Source organism: Haemorhous mexicanus, chromosome 16 (genome assembly GCF_027477595.1).
Source record: "Haemorhous mexicanus isolate bHaeMex1 chromosome 16, bHaeMex1.pri, whole genome shotgun sequence".
NCBI lineage: Eukaryota > Metazoa > Chordata > Aves > Passeriformes > Fringillidae > Haemorhous > Haemorhous mexicanus.
The window spans coordinates 5606017-5621127 of NC_082356.1; the positions used below are offsets into that span (position 1 = coordinate 5606017).

General features: G+C 52.6%; 1 pseudogene; it reads left to right on the top strand.

Annotated features, from left to right (window-relative positions):
- The window catches only part of LOC132334711 (zinc finger protein 850-like), a 209251-nt pseudogene that overhangs the window by 145587 nt on the left and 48553 nt on the right, over nt 1–15111 (top strand).

The following is a 15111-nucleotide window of genomic DNA, read 5'->3' on the forward strand; positions in this document are numbered from 1 at the left end:
TGGAGCCCCAGTGCTTCAGGAGCTGCTGAGAGGCAGCCCTTGACATTCCAAAATCAGCCAGACCTGTCAGGTGGCCCCTGGGAGGCCAAGCCAGGCAGACCTGTTTGTCCTGGCAGCTTTTGTCATGGAGGAATCCTTGGATATATGGAATTTGGGAGGAGAAATCTTAATTTCGACCACACACACCTTGAGTAAAAGGACAGTTCCTTCCCATAGGAAGGAAAGCACCCGAGCCCCAGTGTTTCAAAAGCAGGTGAGAGACAGCCCCCAAGAGGCCAAGGGCAGCCAGACCCTTCTGTCCTGGCAGCTTTTACTTGGGAGCAATCCTTGGATATTCAGAGTTTTGGAGGTGGAATCCCTGTTTTGGCCATAGGCACATGATCAAGATGGATGGTTCTTTCCTGTAGGAAAGAAAAGCGCAAAGTCCAAGTGTTCTGGAAGATGAGAGGTGGCCACCCTTAGACCAAGCCAGCCAGACCTGTCTCTCCTGGTGCCTTTTGTCTAGGGTCTATCCTTGGACATAGGGCATTTTGGAGGTGGAATCTCCATTTTGGCCATGCATGCCTGGACAGGAAAAACAGTTCTTTTCATGAGGAAGGAAAGCACAGAGCCTGAGTATTTCAGAGCCAGATGAGTGCCAGCCCTCAGGAAGCCAAGGCCAGCCAGACTTCAGTCCTGGCAGCTTTTGTCTGGGAGCTTGCATGTAGACAATTCTGGAGACAGATGCTCAATTTTGGCCATGGGTCCCTGGTCAAGATGGATGTTTTTTCCCATAGGAAAGAAAAGCACATGGTCCCAGTGTTTCAAAGGCAGATGAGAGGTGGCCCCAGATAGCCAAGGCAGTCAGATCTGTCACTCCTAGCTGATTTCATCTGGGAACAATCTTTGCATATAAGGAAATTTGGAGGAGGAATCCTAATTTTGGCAATGGGCCCCTGGAGGAGGACAGTTCTCTCCCATAGGAAGGAAAGCCCAGAGGCCCTTTGCTTCAGGGGTAGATGAGAAGCAGCCCTCGACATGCCAAGGTCAGCTGTACCTGTCAGGTGTCCCCAGAAGGCCCAGCCAGCCAGATCTGTTCCATGTTCCCTTGGTTTTGTGTGACCCCATCGTGTCACAATGGTCTCCTTGGTTCCATGAGGCCCTGTAGTGTCACAGTGTCCCTCTTGCTTCTGTAGTGTCACAATGGCCCCGTGCTTCCATGAGGCCTTGCAGTGTCACCTTGCAGTGTTGCTTCATGTTTTCACAAAGCCCTGATATGTCACCATGGCCCCTCAGCTCCATGGGCCCTCGCTGTGTCACAGTGACTCCTCTGTGACACTCTGGGCTGCACAAGGTCACCATGGACCCTTGGCTCCTTGGGGCCCCTGAGTTTCACAATGGTCCCCTTGATTCCGTCAGGCACTACAGTTTCACCATGGCTCCTTGGTTCCAGGAGGTTCCGTAGTGTCACCGTGGTGTCCTTGGACCCGCATTGTCACAGCTGACCCATGGTTCCATGAGGTTCCGCAGTGTCACTGTGGTCGCTGTCAGAGGCTGGATGAGATCACTGTCCTGAGACACCTTGGGATGCTCGGAATGCCCATGTGGGGCCAGGGCCGGGTCAGGCCTTGGTTTGTGGTGGGACAGAGCCCTGCCCCCAGCCCTGGCCTGGCAGAGCTGTCAATCACACAGCAGGGGCATTGCAAACCCAGCTCTTATTGGCCCATCTGTCAATGAATCAATGAATAAATGAATGAATGAATGAATCAATCACACAACAGGTTGTGCTTACACAGCCTCTGATTGGCCAATCTGTCAGTCAATCACACAACAGGCTGTGCCAACCCAACTCTGATTGGCCAAGCTGTCAGTCAGTCAGTCAATCAATCAATCAATCACACACTAGAAGCACCTGCCTACCCTGACTCTGACTGGACAAGCAGCTGGCAGTCCCACCCCAGGGCGGGCCCATGAAGGCCCAGGAGGTTAAAAGCCAGAGCCTGAGGTCTGCGCGTGGTCTGGATCCTGCCTTCTCTTGGGGTTCCTCTGTTGGTGGTGCTTGAACCCAAGCAGTTGGTGTCCATGTGTGTGCCTTTCTCTAAGTCTTCTGTCTTTCTGTTGTTCTCCATTTCTTTTCCTTCTAATCCTGCTTACCTGGAACGTTTTTGGGTAACTTCACATGTTAAGTGTTATGAATGGACTCAAAAGGAGTGAAATTTCCAATTTGAATTTATTAATTTAAGGCATACAGCATAAGCAAAAGCTTCAGCGCTGGACGGCAGGGGAGTCTCCGCTCCACCAACTGCCGCGCCCTCATCCCCAAGGACCCCCCTTTTTAGGTTCTTAATGCTTCCGGACTGCTATGTCATCTTGAAGTACTCTGCGCCTGCATTGATTGTTGCTAGGGGGTCTTCTCTCGCCTCCTGGTGGTTGATGATGAAGGTCTTGGTAGTCTTCCTCGGTTATGTCCTTTGACCTGATTCCATATTTAGTAAAAAGCTTCACCTTTTTTTTTTTTTATAAAGCTTACTTAAGATCTTATGATTACCACGCGATTATGCAAGAAAAAAAATTGTGCAAGCAATTGTGCAAGCTACATGAATCAAACAGGCACTTAACCACAATTTCTATTTTGTAACGAACAAGAGGTTTTCATTTGTTTCATTAAGGGTTAAGGGATTTTTGGTTAAACATGTGGGAATCCAGGGCACAGGGAATATTTCTCTGTCTGCTCTGAGGGGTCCTGACCCCCAGAGAAATGCTGCCTTTAACCTTTGCCCATGGAGAGGACTTCCAATTCTTTGAGATAGATTAGACTTTACCAAAGTGTGAAATAGATTAGAGGGTAGTAAAGTATGTCACTTGGGTGAGAAATTTAGGTTTTGGGATTTTTAGTATGGTGGAGATAGATAGGAAGCAAGATGGAGGAATTTGGGTGTAGTCCTTGTCTTTTCATCTACTCCATTTTCTGCAGTGTTTGTGGCACAGGGTGATTGGTCAAGGAAAGCACAGTGCAGAGGTTATGTGGACAGTCAAGGGATGAGTTATTGGTAGTTAAGTAGAAATAATGTACTTTTTAAGAGTTAATTGGATGAGACAACTTTAAAAGAACTTGAAACCGTACATTTTAGAGCCATTTTGCAGTGCTTTTCCAGCGTGCTGAGCCTGGTGTGCACAGCATAAAAAACTTTAGATAACAATAAACAATAAAGAAGCCAAAGACCAAAAAGATCCCATTCATCTCCTTTTACCTGCGACAGAACTGCTATAGGAGGGTCTCCCCCATCCAGGGAGCCCCCAGAAGGGCTCAGCGTAAAACAAACATGAATAACTGGTGCCCTGACAATGTTTGTAATAAGTTGGCTTTTTACCATAAATTTGTTTACTGAAGGGTGTTGTCTTAATTGGCCAGACATGTGAAATGTGTTGATTAAATGATCAGTGAGGTCCACCTGTAGCAAACCAAGATATAAAAGAAGAGGATTGAAAAAATGGGTGGCTTTTAGCCCTTAGCCTTCTGATCTGAGTCTGTGTCATCTCTGATTAAACGGTGACATTTGGGGATTTGTGGGGGCTATTGGGGATCCTTTCTGCACCTCGTGACCCAACAGGACCTTCTCTAATAAACTTTGCCTGAAGCTCCCACTGTGCCCATGACAGGAACCCCTGGGAGTATCTGGAACATCCCGGCTCTTTGGCAGCCTGGGCACTTCTGGGATGTCACCGTGGAACCCCTGTGAGTGCCTGTGACAGATCGGTGCCTTTGCAGCCCAAGGTCCTCTGGGATGTCACCATGGAATGGCTGTGACTGCCTCTGACCACAGGGTTCTTTACCACCCCCAGAAACCCCTTGGAGGGCTCCATGGAGCCCCTGTCTATGCCTGTGCTATTCCAGCTCTTGAACAGCCTGGAGACACTTGGAAAGTCCCCATGGAACGCCACTGAGGGCCTGTGACAAATCTGATCCTCAGCAGGCAACCATCACCAGCCCCCTGTTGCTTTGGTCAGTTTCCATGGCAACCATCACCAGCCCCCTGTTGCTATGCTCAGTCCCTTGGCAACTCCATGGAGACCCCATGCCAGGGGTGGTTGCCATGGACACCAGCTCAGGCCTGCAGCCAGAGACCGTTGCCATGGCAACCATTTGCAGTCCCATCCCCAGGGTCATGGGAACCCAGAACCACAGAATTGGATGAGTTGGGAGGGACCCATCAGGATCCTCGATTCCAACTGCTGGCCCTGCACAGGACACCCCAACAATGCCAGCCGGGGCCTGGCAGCACTGTCCAAACACTGCTGGAGCTCAGAGAGCCCTGGAACTGGGACCCTTCCCTGGAGAGCCTGGGCAGGGCCCCAGCAGCCTCTGGGGAAAAACCTTTTCCTGACATCCAACCTAAGCCTGCCCCGACTCAGCTGCAGCCATTCCCTCCACTCCTGTCCCTGGGCACCAGAGGGAAGAGGTTCCCACAGCCCCAGCCAGGGACCCACTCCCAAGGCTGTTGCCATGGCCACCAGGGCTGGGACCAGCTGGGATGCTCGGTTTCCACTGGCTGGGGTTCAGGAGGGGGATTCCCCAATTTCCTGCTCCCGCTAAAACTGTGCTGCCACTTGCTGCCTTCCCGCCTTCTATGGAAAGCACAAAAGGCAAAGATCTCAGGCTGTGATAAGAACAATTTATTGGGAACAGCAACAAGATAAAGAACAAATAGGAACAGAAACAATACAGATAATATATGGGATAAGAAAAAATATTTACAGGGAAAACTACAACACAACTGCCTGGCTCTTCCCAGCAACGTATTTCCCCTTGGAAAGGACACCCTTCTCCTCGGGGAGAGACAGTCCCTTTCCTGTCCCTGGCAATGACCTGAGGTGGGAGTGAATGTAATGTCACGGCCACGGCCAGACCCACATGTGCTTCAATCCCATGTCATGTCATTGGCAGGGGCAAGAACACGGACAGGTGTCTTCCCAGCACAGGTCATGGGGAACATGGATCACCAGCGTTACTCCCAATGTGGGTTCTCCAATAGGCGATGAAGCTGGAGCTGGGCATGAAACTCTTCTGCAGTTGGGGCATTGGCAGGGCTTCCCTTACCGGTGATTCCATTGGTGTCTGGTCAAGTCAGAGCTCTGGGTGAAGCTCTTCCCACAAGTGGGGCACTTGTAGGGCCTCTCCCCAGTGTGGATGCGCCGGTGCCTGACGAGGCTGAAGTTGTGTTTGAATCCCTTCCCACAGTCAGGGCAGTGGAAGGGCCTCTCCTCTGCGTGAATGCGCTCATGCAGGAGGAGATTGGAGCTGGTGTGAAACCTCTTCCCACACTGGGGACACTCATAGGGCCTCTCCCCAGTGTGGATGCGTTGGTGCCTGACGAGGTGGGAGTTGCGCTTGAAGCCCTTCCTGCAGTCAGGGCAGCGGAAGGGCCTCTCCTCTTTGTGAATGCACTGGTGCCTGGCAAGAGTGGAGCTGGTGTGAAACCTCTTCTGACACTCGGGACACTCGTAGGGCCTCTCTCCAGTGTGGATGCGTTGGTGGGTCAGAAGGGTGGATCTGTAGCTGAAGCCCTTCCCACACTCCCCACACTCGTAGGGCCATTCCCTGGTGTGGATCATCTGGTGCTGGATAAGGTCAGAGCTCTGCCTGAAGCTCCTCCCAGACTCCAAGCACTTGTGGGGCTTCTCCCCATCAAGAAGCTGCTCATGGACCACCAGGTCCGAGCTCTGGCTGAAGCTCTGTCCACCTTCCTGGCTCAGGGCAGGTCTTTCCTCCTCAGAGCACCCTGGGCTGGGTTGGTAGCCCCTCCTCATGGGGGATCTCTCTAGCATTTCCTCCATGTTGGATTCCTGTGCCATGGAGCCGCTCAAAACCACCTCTTCCATGTGGTTCTGCTGTAGGGATTGGTCCTCCCTGATCACCATCCTTAGCTCCTTCCCTGGGGGAGGAAGGACAAGGAGAGGATGGACTTGCCTGTGTGCCAGATGGAAGGGGAAGGAGATTCCCCCCAGTGCATCCCCGGCAGGACATCATTGGCAGCAGGGTTGTCCTGCAGCTGGGGGCCATGCTGGGCTGGGAGATGGAGCAGGAAAGAGGGGAAAAGGGGCACTGACTTCCTCCTCACCTGCCTGGGTGTCCTGGGGCATCCTCATCTTCCTCGCAGCCTCCTCCTCTATCTGGCGAACGTTTGGGAATGAGATATCCTGTTTTGGGAGGAAAACAAGGGATGAGAACATTGAGTTTTGTACTGGTTTAAGGGCAAACCTGTGGGAGAGTCTAAGCAAGAATTACAATTTAATAAGAAAATTAAGATCAAGGCAATGATACAGAAAGACTGCCTTAAACTGACAGAGTCAGGATATAACCCGACACCCTGTTGGTCAGGGAGCCGGTAGCAGTCCCATTAAATGGTGGCTGCAGTCCTGTTGGAGTGATTAACGTGATTCTGTCCAAGCAGTGATCCTGTAGAAGGGTCTGGTCTTCCTCTGAAGGTCCAGGGGTGGTTATGGAGCTCTTGTCCTCTGGGAATGCAGTAGGCAAGGTGCTCCTGGTGTTGCAAGCCTCAGTTTATATCCAGGTAGGAATGCTTGGTTCCTCCCCCTGGGTGGAGCATCCCACAATGGGGGGATGTAATTTCATCAGTCCTGCAGTGGCACTCAATGGCCCATTCACAGAAGATATCTCCCCTGGAGGGCATTATCAGGGGTGAGTCATGGAAGAGATAAAGAACTCTGCCCCGCCTGTTTATAGCAGTTTGTGGAGATGGTGATTGAAAACATGTTTTTGGTTACATCTTACATTGCAACCTGAAACAGTGGGGTAATCCCTGCTCGGGGAGGGGTGAGCACCACCCCCCTTACCCAGACTGGCTCAGGTGTAAAACCTCCACCCCAGGAAGGCCACACACACAGGGGACAATGTCACACTTGCCCTGCCCCAGGGGTGGTCTCTGTCCCTGTCACTCCCTTGTTCTCCCCCCTTTTCTCTTTCTTTCTATCTCTCTCTCTACCTCACATTTACTGTTCAATAAAATCCATGTTGGATTTGGTCTCATTAACACCTTAATCGGAGCAGAGGCATCTCTCTATCAATATTCTTAACCAGTTTGCAATATTATTTTGAGACAGTGAGTTTAGGCACTGTTCTCTGACCCCATGTGCCTTTGACAACAGCATGGTTCCCTCCTCTGAGGAGGTCGTGGCTCTACTGGAGGAACTCCTGGAAACTTGGACGCTGTTTCCTCAGAGCGACTAATGGGAGAACTGATGAGGAAAATGGCTGTTGTGGGTGGCCAGTGTAAAGAAAATATTTTGTTGTTCTTCTGGAGGAAAGGGAGCAAATGATACCAGCAAGACTGACAAGGTTCGTTCACCCCATGGTAAGGAACACAAGGCTGCAAAAAGTCCCATAAGAAGCCCAGCTCAAGTAGCTTAATTCCCAAAAACTCCAGAATTCACAGGCTCGGGGGCTTTGCCAAATGTGAGAATCATTTTTCTCTTTCTCCCTGTCACCTTTGTGACAGCTACACAGAGCTTCCCCTTCCTTTTAATAATCTGTATAGGGCCAAATTTCCCCTTTTCTTTTATTGGAACCTACTAGCAGCTGAGCTGGAGCTGTGCAGGAACCAATGAAACTTGGAATTGCCATCATCATTGCTTCTGTTGTTGGTTTATTCATGTTTGGGATGTTCTTGCATTTTCATCAAATGTGACTTGTGGGAAAATCAAATATTCATCAAAGTATTTTATGCAGAGTTAAGTTTGATTTTTCCTGAGTTTATTTTTTCCAGGGCCCAGGGGATGCTCGAGGGGTCTCTGTGCCTCTCGCCTTTGGGGATGCTTGGGAGGGGCTTGGGGGGTTTGTCCCTGTCACCCCAGGCCATTCCCCAGGGGGTGTCCCTGTCCTTCTCACCCCAGGCTATTCCCCAGGGCATGTCCCTGTCACCCCAGGCCATTCCCCAGGGGGTCTCTCCATCATTCTCACTCCAGGGAATTCCTGGGGGGGTCTCCCTCCCCCTCACCCCTGTCTCAGGGGCAGTCTCTGTCCCTCTCAGCACAGGGATGCTCAGGGGTCTCTGTCCCCTCGCCCTGGGGGAAGCTCGGGGGGTCTCCATCCCTCTGGCCTCAGGGAATGCCTGTGCAGGGCTGGGGACCAGGGGCTCTGTGTCCCTCTCACCGCTGAGGGTGCTCGGGGCTGGAGGGGCTCTCCGACCTTCTCACACCTGGGGAGGCTGGGGCGGGGGGGCTCTGTCCCTCTCAGCCCTGGTGTGACCCCACACAAACATCCATCAGGGTCAGAGGGACAGAGACACCCCCAAACCCCCAGAAGGGCTGAACCTGGGATTTGGTTTGGGGCTGAGGATTTAGGAGGGGGCTGGAATTGGAGCTGAGCTTGGATTTGGGGCTGAGATTTGGATTAGAGCTGGGATTGGGGTTAAGGCTAGGCATGGGATTGGCTTTAGGGCTGGGGTTGGGATTGGGTCTGGGGCTAGACGAGTCTGGCACTGGGATGGGATTAAATACAGAACTGTGAGTGTGTCTAAATGTGGAGTGAGACTGAGACCAGGATCAGGGTCACACAGAACAGGACAGGGGGATGTCACTGCAGGATGCCCCTGGCATTGTCCCAGCCCTCCTCAGGTACCTCCAAACACCGGGGGCAGCTGGGTGCTCCAAGATCCAGATGCTCCCACGCTGCCCCTCAATACCAGGCGAGCATTCCCTGAGGGCAGCCCTGACTGTGACCCTTGGGGCTCTGGGATCAGCCCTCACATCCCTGTGGGAGCAGCTGCAGACAGGACAAGAGATTTCCCTCCTCCTCTTTCCTGTGGAAGGATGAAGCCCAGCTGCCCTTTTCTTCTCGTGCCTCTTCCTCTCCTTTGTTATGGTTTAAATAGAGTTACCCGTTTTTTTTTAAGAAAAGGGTTGCAGAGTTTAAAGTTAAGCTGGGAACTGATCGCTGGCCAAGAGTTCCTTTGTTGGTTAAATGTTGTAATCACCTGTTGAGTATCGTCGTTAACCCTCTATTGTGGAGAATTATTTTTTTCAGTACCACCCTTGCCTGCTGCCAAGAGGATGACAACCCCCCCCCCCCCCCCCCCAACCCGGGATTGTGGGAAGGGAGGGGGAATCTCAGGAGACATGAAAATTTATCTCAAAACCCTGCAATGGGACGGGACCCCAACCAAATCCCAAAAGAGACGAGCCAAAGCAGAACTGAGAGGTCAAGGTGGTGTTCGGACAGAAGGGGCAAGGTCCGAAGCCAGCAGAGATGCTAAAAACCTTGGGCACTCCTCGCCCCGGTTAAAGTCAGTCGGGTCCAGGACTCCTGAACCGGCAAACCAAACCAAACCCGGGGTATACCCCCACTGCCCTCGTGAGGAAGGGACTCCCGGCTCTGCCCCCCCCCAGGGGACAGAGCTGCACTTTCCTCCTCTTCCGAGTCACTCTCTGGGAGCCACTGCAGGGAACCATGGACCTGTCAACCCCCCATCCTCTGCTGATCACTTTTAATAAAGGCATTAAAAAGGAGAAAGATCTCCTGCCCTGTTTATTTCATCCTCCACTGAGGATGTCAAACTCCCCAGGAGCAGGAAAATCCCCGTTCCCTGTTTGCTTGTGGCTGCAGCCTGGAACATCCACTCAGAATGAAAACCTTTCTGATAGCCCTGCTGAATGGCACCAGGAGAAGGTTTTGAGAAAGGGTGGAAATTGTATTCTGATAGGAAATAAAGTGACAAAATTATTTCTTTCTGTCCCACTCATTTTCAGCCAGTTCCAGTTTCTGTTTCAGAGTGCCACCCTCTCAGCTGATTGTGTTTGTGTCCTCCTTTCTCTTCTGCCTTTCTCTGCCTGCTCTATTTCCCTCTCAGTGTCTCTCTTGACCCAGGGCAGCTCCCACCAAGGACCATGCCCTGATTTAATTCCCAATCCACGAGCTACAACAACCACGGGTGAAGTTATAAAGGCTGGCAGTGAAATGTCACTGTAAGATCTTGCTCCATTTGGCTTTTGGGTCCTTCTTAAGAGCTTTGCCTTCAAGGGCAGGAACATCTTTTCTTGGCTGGGAAGGAGAGAGGGAGAGAAAGAAATCAGAAGAGGTCTCAGAGAGAGAGAGAAATAGTAAAGACGTCTTTGGGGCGGGGGGCGGGTGGGGGGGTGGAGGAGAAAGAAATAAGAAAGTGGTAGAAATAAGAAAGTGGTCTCAGAGGGACAGAAAGAAACAGGGAAGAGGTTTCAGAGGGAGAGAAAGAAAGAGGAAAAGGCTCCGGCCCAGACTCCGCAGCTCCCAGGGACACTCCCAGGGCACAGCGCCTTTCACAATTCCAGCCAATCAGAGAACGCACTAAACAATTTCCAGCCAACCAGAGATTTTCTCGCCAATGACTCACTGGTTGCTAGGCGGACCAGCAGAGCCCAGCGGCCCCTGGAGTGGAATTTGGGGCTCGGGCCGGGGAGACAGATCCGCACCAGGGGGTCCCTGAGCCCCCTGCCCACCCCTGGGGCTGATCGGGGGCTCCCCCCACCCAGCAGCCGGTGCTGCAGAGGGGTGGGAAAGGGGGGTCCGGGCTGGGAGGGGAGGAAATGTGGGGGCCGGGTGCTGAGCACAGGGCTGAGCACGCAGAGATGGTTTTGTTCTTGCTGAGCTCTCACTGAGCCAAGGCCTGTCCTGCCCCTCGTCCGGCCACGCTGCAGAGGGGCTGGGGCTGTGGGGGAGGTTGGGAGGGGACACAGCCAGGACAGGTGACCTCAACTGACCCCGGGGACACCCCAGACCACAGGACATCATGATCAGTGTATAATGTGGGGGAACAAAGAGGAAGGGGGGACATTTGGAGTGAGGGTTTTTGTCTTCCCAGGTAAGACTTAGGCAGGATGGGGCCCTGTTTCGCCAGTGAGCAGGGTCAGCACCAAAGACACAGACACCAACTTAACTTCAGGAACAGCGTAATTTAGATAATGAAAATTTGCAAAAAGATTACAAAAGTATTACATAGGCAAAGCAAAAAATCATTAGAAAATTATTCCAAAAGAGAAGATGTTCAAATTATTATCACTCAACTCTCCATTTCTGGCTGCAGGCTCTGGAGAATCTGTCTCTGCCTTCAGTCAAGGTTGCATTCCCTGACAAGTCCTGGTACCAAATCCTGCTTTCCAAGGCTGGAACAGTGTCTCAGGTTTAGCTGGGTATGTATACAATTACCAGCTGTTAAAGGTGGGGCAGTTATCATCTGTTAATTGAGCAGTTTACTTTATCTCTTCCACAAGGAATCCTCCCTCTGAGGAGATATCTTCTGGTAATGGGCCATTGAGTGTCACTGCGGGACTGCTAGAAATTCCATCATCCCATTGTGAGGTGCTCCGCCCAGAGGGAGGAGCCAAGCATTCCTACCTGGATATAAACTGAGAATGAGAACAACAGAGTCAGCCTTCTCCCACAGGATTCCCAGAAGAACAGCTTTCAGCTCCACTGGATCCCAGAGGAAGACCAGGCCCATCGATACCACCACTGGACCTCCAGAGGAGAACTCCACCCTTCTAGAGGATCCCTGCTCCAACAAAACCACATCTGTCACTGCGGGAGGACGGCAGCCACCATTTAACGGGAGTGCTACCAACACCCTGACCCACAGCGTGTCAGGTGGTACTCTGACTCTGTAAGTAGTTTTTTAGTACTATTGCATTTGTAATTTTAATTTTCCTGCTAAAGAACTGTTATTCCTATTCTCATAGCTTTTCTTGACAGCCCCTTATTTTGAAAATTATATTTCCAAGGGAGGAAGTTAAAATTTTCTATTTTCAAGGGAGGCTCCTGCCGTCATTAGAATACACCTGTCTTTTCAAACTGACACAATGCCCGAGGACAGCCAGGCAGGTGAGGAGGAAGTCAGTGCCCCTTTCCCCCTCTCTCCTGCTCCATCTCCCAGCCCAGCACGGCCCCCAGCTGCAGGACAACCCTGCTGCTGACGCTGTCCTGCTGGGGCTGTACTGGGGGGGATCTCCTTCCCCTTCCCTGTGACACGGAGGCAAATCCCATCCTCTCCTTGTCCTTCCTCCCCCAGACAAGGAGCTGAGCATGGAGACCAGGGAGGACAAATCACCACAGCAGAACCTCATGGAAGAGAAGCCCTACAAGTGCTTGGAGTGTGGGAAGAGCTTCTGGGAGAGCTCTGACCTGATCCGCCACCAGATGATCCACACTGGGGAATGGCCCTACGAGTGTGGGGAATGTGGGAAGGGCTTCAGCTGCAGCTCACACCTCGTCAGGCACCAACGCATCCACACTGGGGAGAGGCCCTACGAGTGTCCCCAGTGTGGGAAGAGGTTTCACACTAGCTCCAGTCTACTCCTTCATGAGCGGATTCACACAGAGGAGAGGCCCTTCCGCTGCCCCGACTGTGGGAAGGGCTTCAAGCACAACTCCACCCTCATCAGGCACCGGCGCATCCACACTGGGGAGAGGCCCTACGAGTGCACCCAGTGTGGGAAGAGCTTCACCCAGAGCTGTCACTTGACCAGACACCAACGGATGCACTGGTAAGGGAAGCCCTTCAAATGCCCCCACTGCAGTGCTCTTCATGCACTGCTCCAGCTTCATCCCCTATTGGAGGTCCCACGTTGGGAAGAGCCCAGGTTAACCGTGTTCCCCATGATCCATGCTGGAAAGACACCTGTACCTTTTCCTGCCCCTGCCAGTGGCATGATGTGGGATTGAAGAACATGAGGGTCTGGCCGTGGCCGTGACATTACGTTCACTCTCACCTCAGGTCATTGCCAGGGACAGGAAAGGGACTCTCTCTCTCTCTCTCTCTCCCTGAGGAGAAGGGTGTCCTTTCCAGGCAGGAGGAAATACATGGGCAGGAAGAGCCAGCCGTTGATATTGTAGTTTTCCCTGTAAATAGTTTTTCTTATCCCTTCTGTTATCAATATTGTTCCTGTTCTTGTTTGTTCTTCATCTTGTTTCTGTTGCCAATAAATTATTCTTATTCCAGCCCAGGATCTTTGCCTTTTGTGCTTTCCATGGGAGGTGAGAGGGCAGTGAGGGCAGCGTGGTTTTAGCCGGAGCAGGAAATTGGGAAACCCCATTCCTGAACCACAGCCCATGAAAACCGAGCATCCCAGCTGGTCCCAGCCCTGGTGGCCATGGCAACAGCCTTGGGAGTGGGTCCCTGGCTGGGGCTGAGGGAACCTCTTCCCTCTGGTGCCCAGGGACAGGAGTGGAGGGAATGGCTGCAGCCGAGTAGGGGCAGGCTTAGGTTGGATCTCAGGAAAAGGTTTTTCCCCAGAGGCTGCTGGGGCCCTGCCCGGGCTCTCCAGGGAAGGGTCCCAGTTCCAGGGCTCTCTGAGCTCCAGCAGCATTTGGACAGCGCTGCCAGGCCCCGGCTGGCATTGTTGGGGTGTCCTGTGCAGGGCCAGCAGTTGGAATCGAGGATCCTGATAGGTCCCTCCCAACTCAGCCAGTTCTCTGATTCTGGGATCCCATGACGCTGGGGATGGGACTGCAAATGGTTGCCATGGCAACGGTCTCTGGCTGCTGGCCTGAGCTGATGTCCATGGCAACCACCCATGGCATGGGGTCTCCATGGAGCTGCCAAGGGACTGAGCATAGCAACAGGGGGCTGGTGATGTTTGCCATGGAAACTGAGCATAGCAACAGGGGACTGGTGATGGTTGCCATGGAAACTGACCATAGCAACAGGGGACTGGTGATGGTTGCCATGGAAACTGACCATAGCAACAGGGGGCTGGTGATGGTTGCCATGGAAACTGACCATAGCAACAGGGGGCTGGTGATGGTTGCCATGGAAACTGACCATAGCAATGGATCCTGGTGATGGTTGCCTGCTAAGGCTCAGATTTGTCACAGGCCCTCAGTGGGGTTCCATGGGGATTTTCCAAGAGTCTCCAGGCTGTTCAAGAGCTGGAATGTCACAGGCATAGACAGGGGCTCCATGGAGACCTCCCAGGGCTTTCTGGGGATGGTAAAGAGCCCTGTGGTCAGAGGCAGTCACAGCCATTCCATGGTGACATCCCAGGGGACCTTGGGCTGCAAAGGCACCGATCTGTCACAGGCACTCACGGGGGCTCCACGGTGACATCCCAGGAGTCCCCAAGCTGCCAAAGAGCCGGGATATACAAGGCACTCACAGGGGCTCCCATCATGGCAGAGTGGAAGCATCCGGAAGCTTTTATTAGTCATGCCCCTGTTGGGTCATGAGGTGCAGAAAGGATCTCCAATATCCCCCACAGATTCCCCAAATGTCACCGTTGAATCACTGTTCCATGCTTTCTTTTCTATGGAGAAGAACAATCCTTCTACTCCAGGTTTCCCTGTCTGAAGATTCCACCTCTGAAATTGTGTATATCCAAGGGCTGCTTCAAAGCAAAATCTGCCAGTACCGTCACGTCTGGCTGGCCTTGGCCTCTGCTGACTGTCCCTGCAACACTGGAGCTGAGTTCTTTCTTTCCCATGTGTATCTCTGGGACACTGTGGGGACCTCATGGAACCAAGGGGATCCTTGTGGCACCACTGGAGCCCATGGAACCAAGGGGATCATTGTGGCACCACTGGAGCCCAGGGAACCAAGGGGATCATTGTGGCACCACTGGAGCCCATGGAACCAAGGGGCCATGGTGACACAGTGGGGCTTCATGGAACCCAGAGACCATTCTGGCTCTGTGGGGCCTGATGGAACCTTGGAGACCATTGTGACCCTTCAAGGCTTTGTGTCACCAAGGGGGCATTATGGCACCTCAGGGCCTCCTGGAAACAAGGGACCATTGGGACACTGTGGGGCCCCATGGAACCCAGGGAACATGGAACAGGTCTGGCTGGCTTGGCCTCCCAGGGGCCACCTGACAGGTCTGGCTGATCTTGGGATGTCAAGGGCTGCCTCTCATCAGCTCCTGGAGCACTGGGGCTCCGTGCTTTCCTTGCCATGGAAAAGAACTGTCACTTTTTTCAGATGCTGTAAGAGATAGTCCAAAGTTTCCCTCATTTGCCTCACGACTGTTGCAAGGACAGAGACTGGGACCCTGAGTCCTGGCCTGGCTGAGGTAGATGCTCGCCAAGGGATTGTTCGCAGGTGTGTTTGCAGTGCCACCAAGGTATGCTGCTTTGAGCAGGGGGCTGGCAAA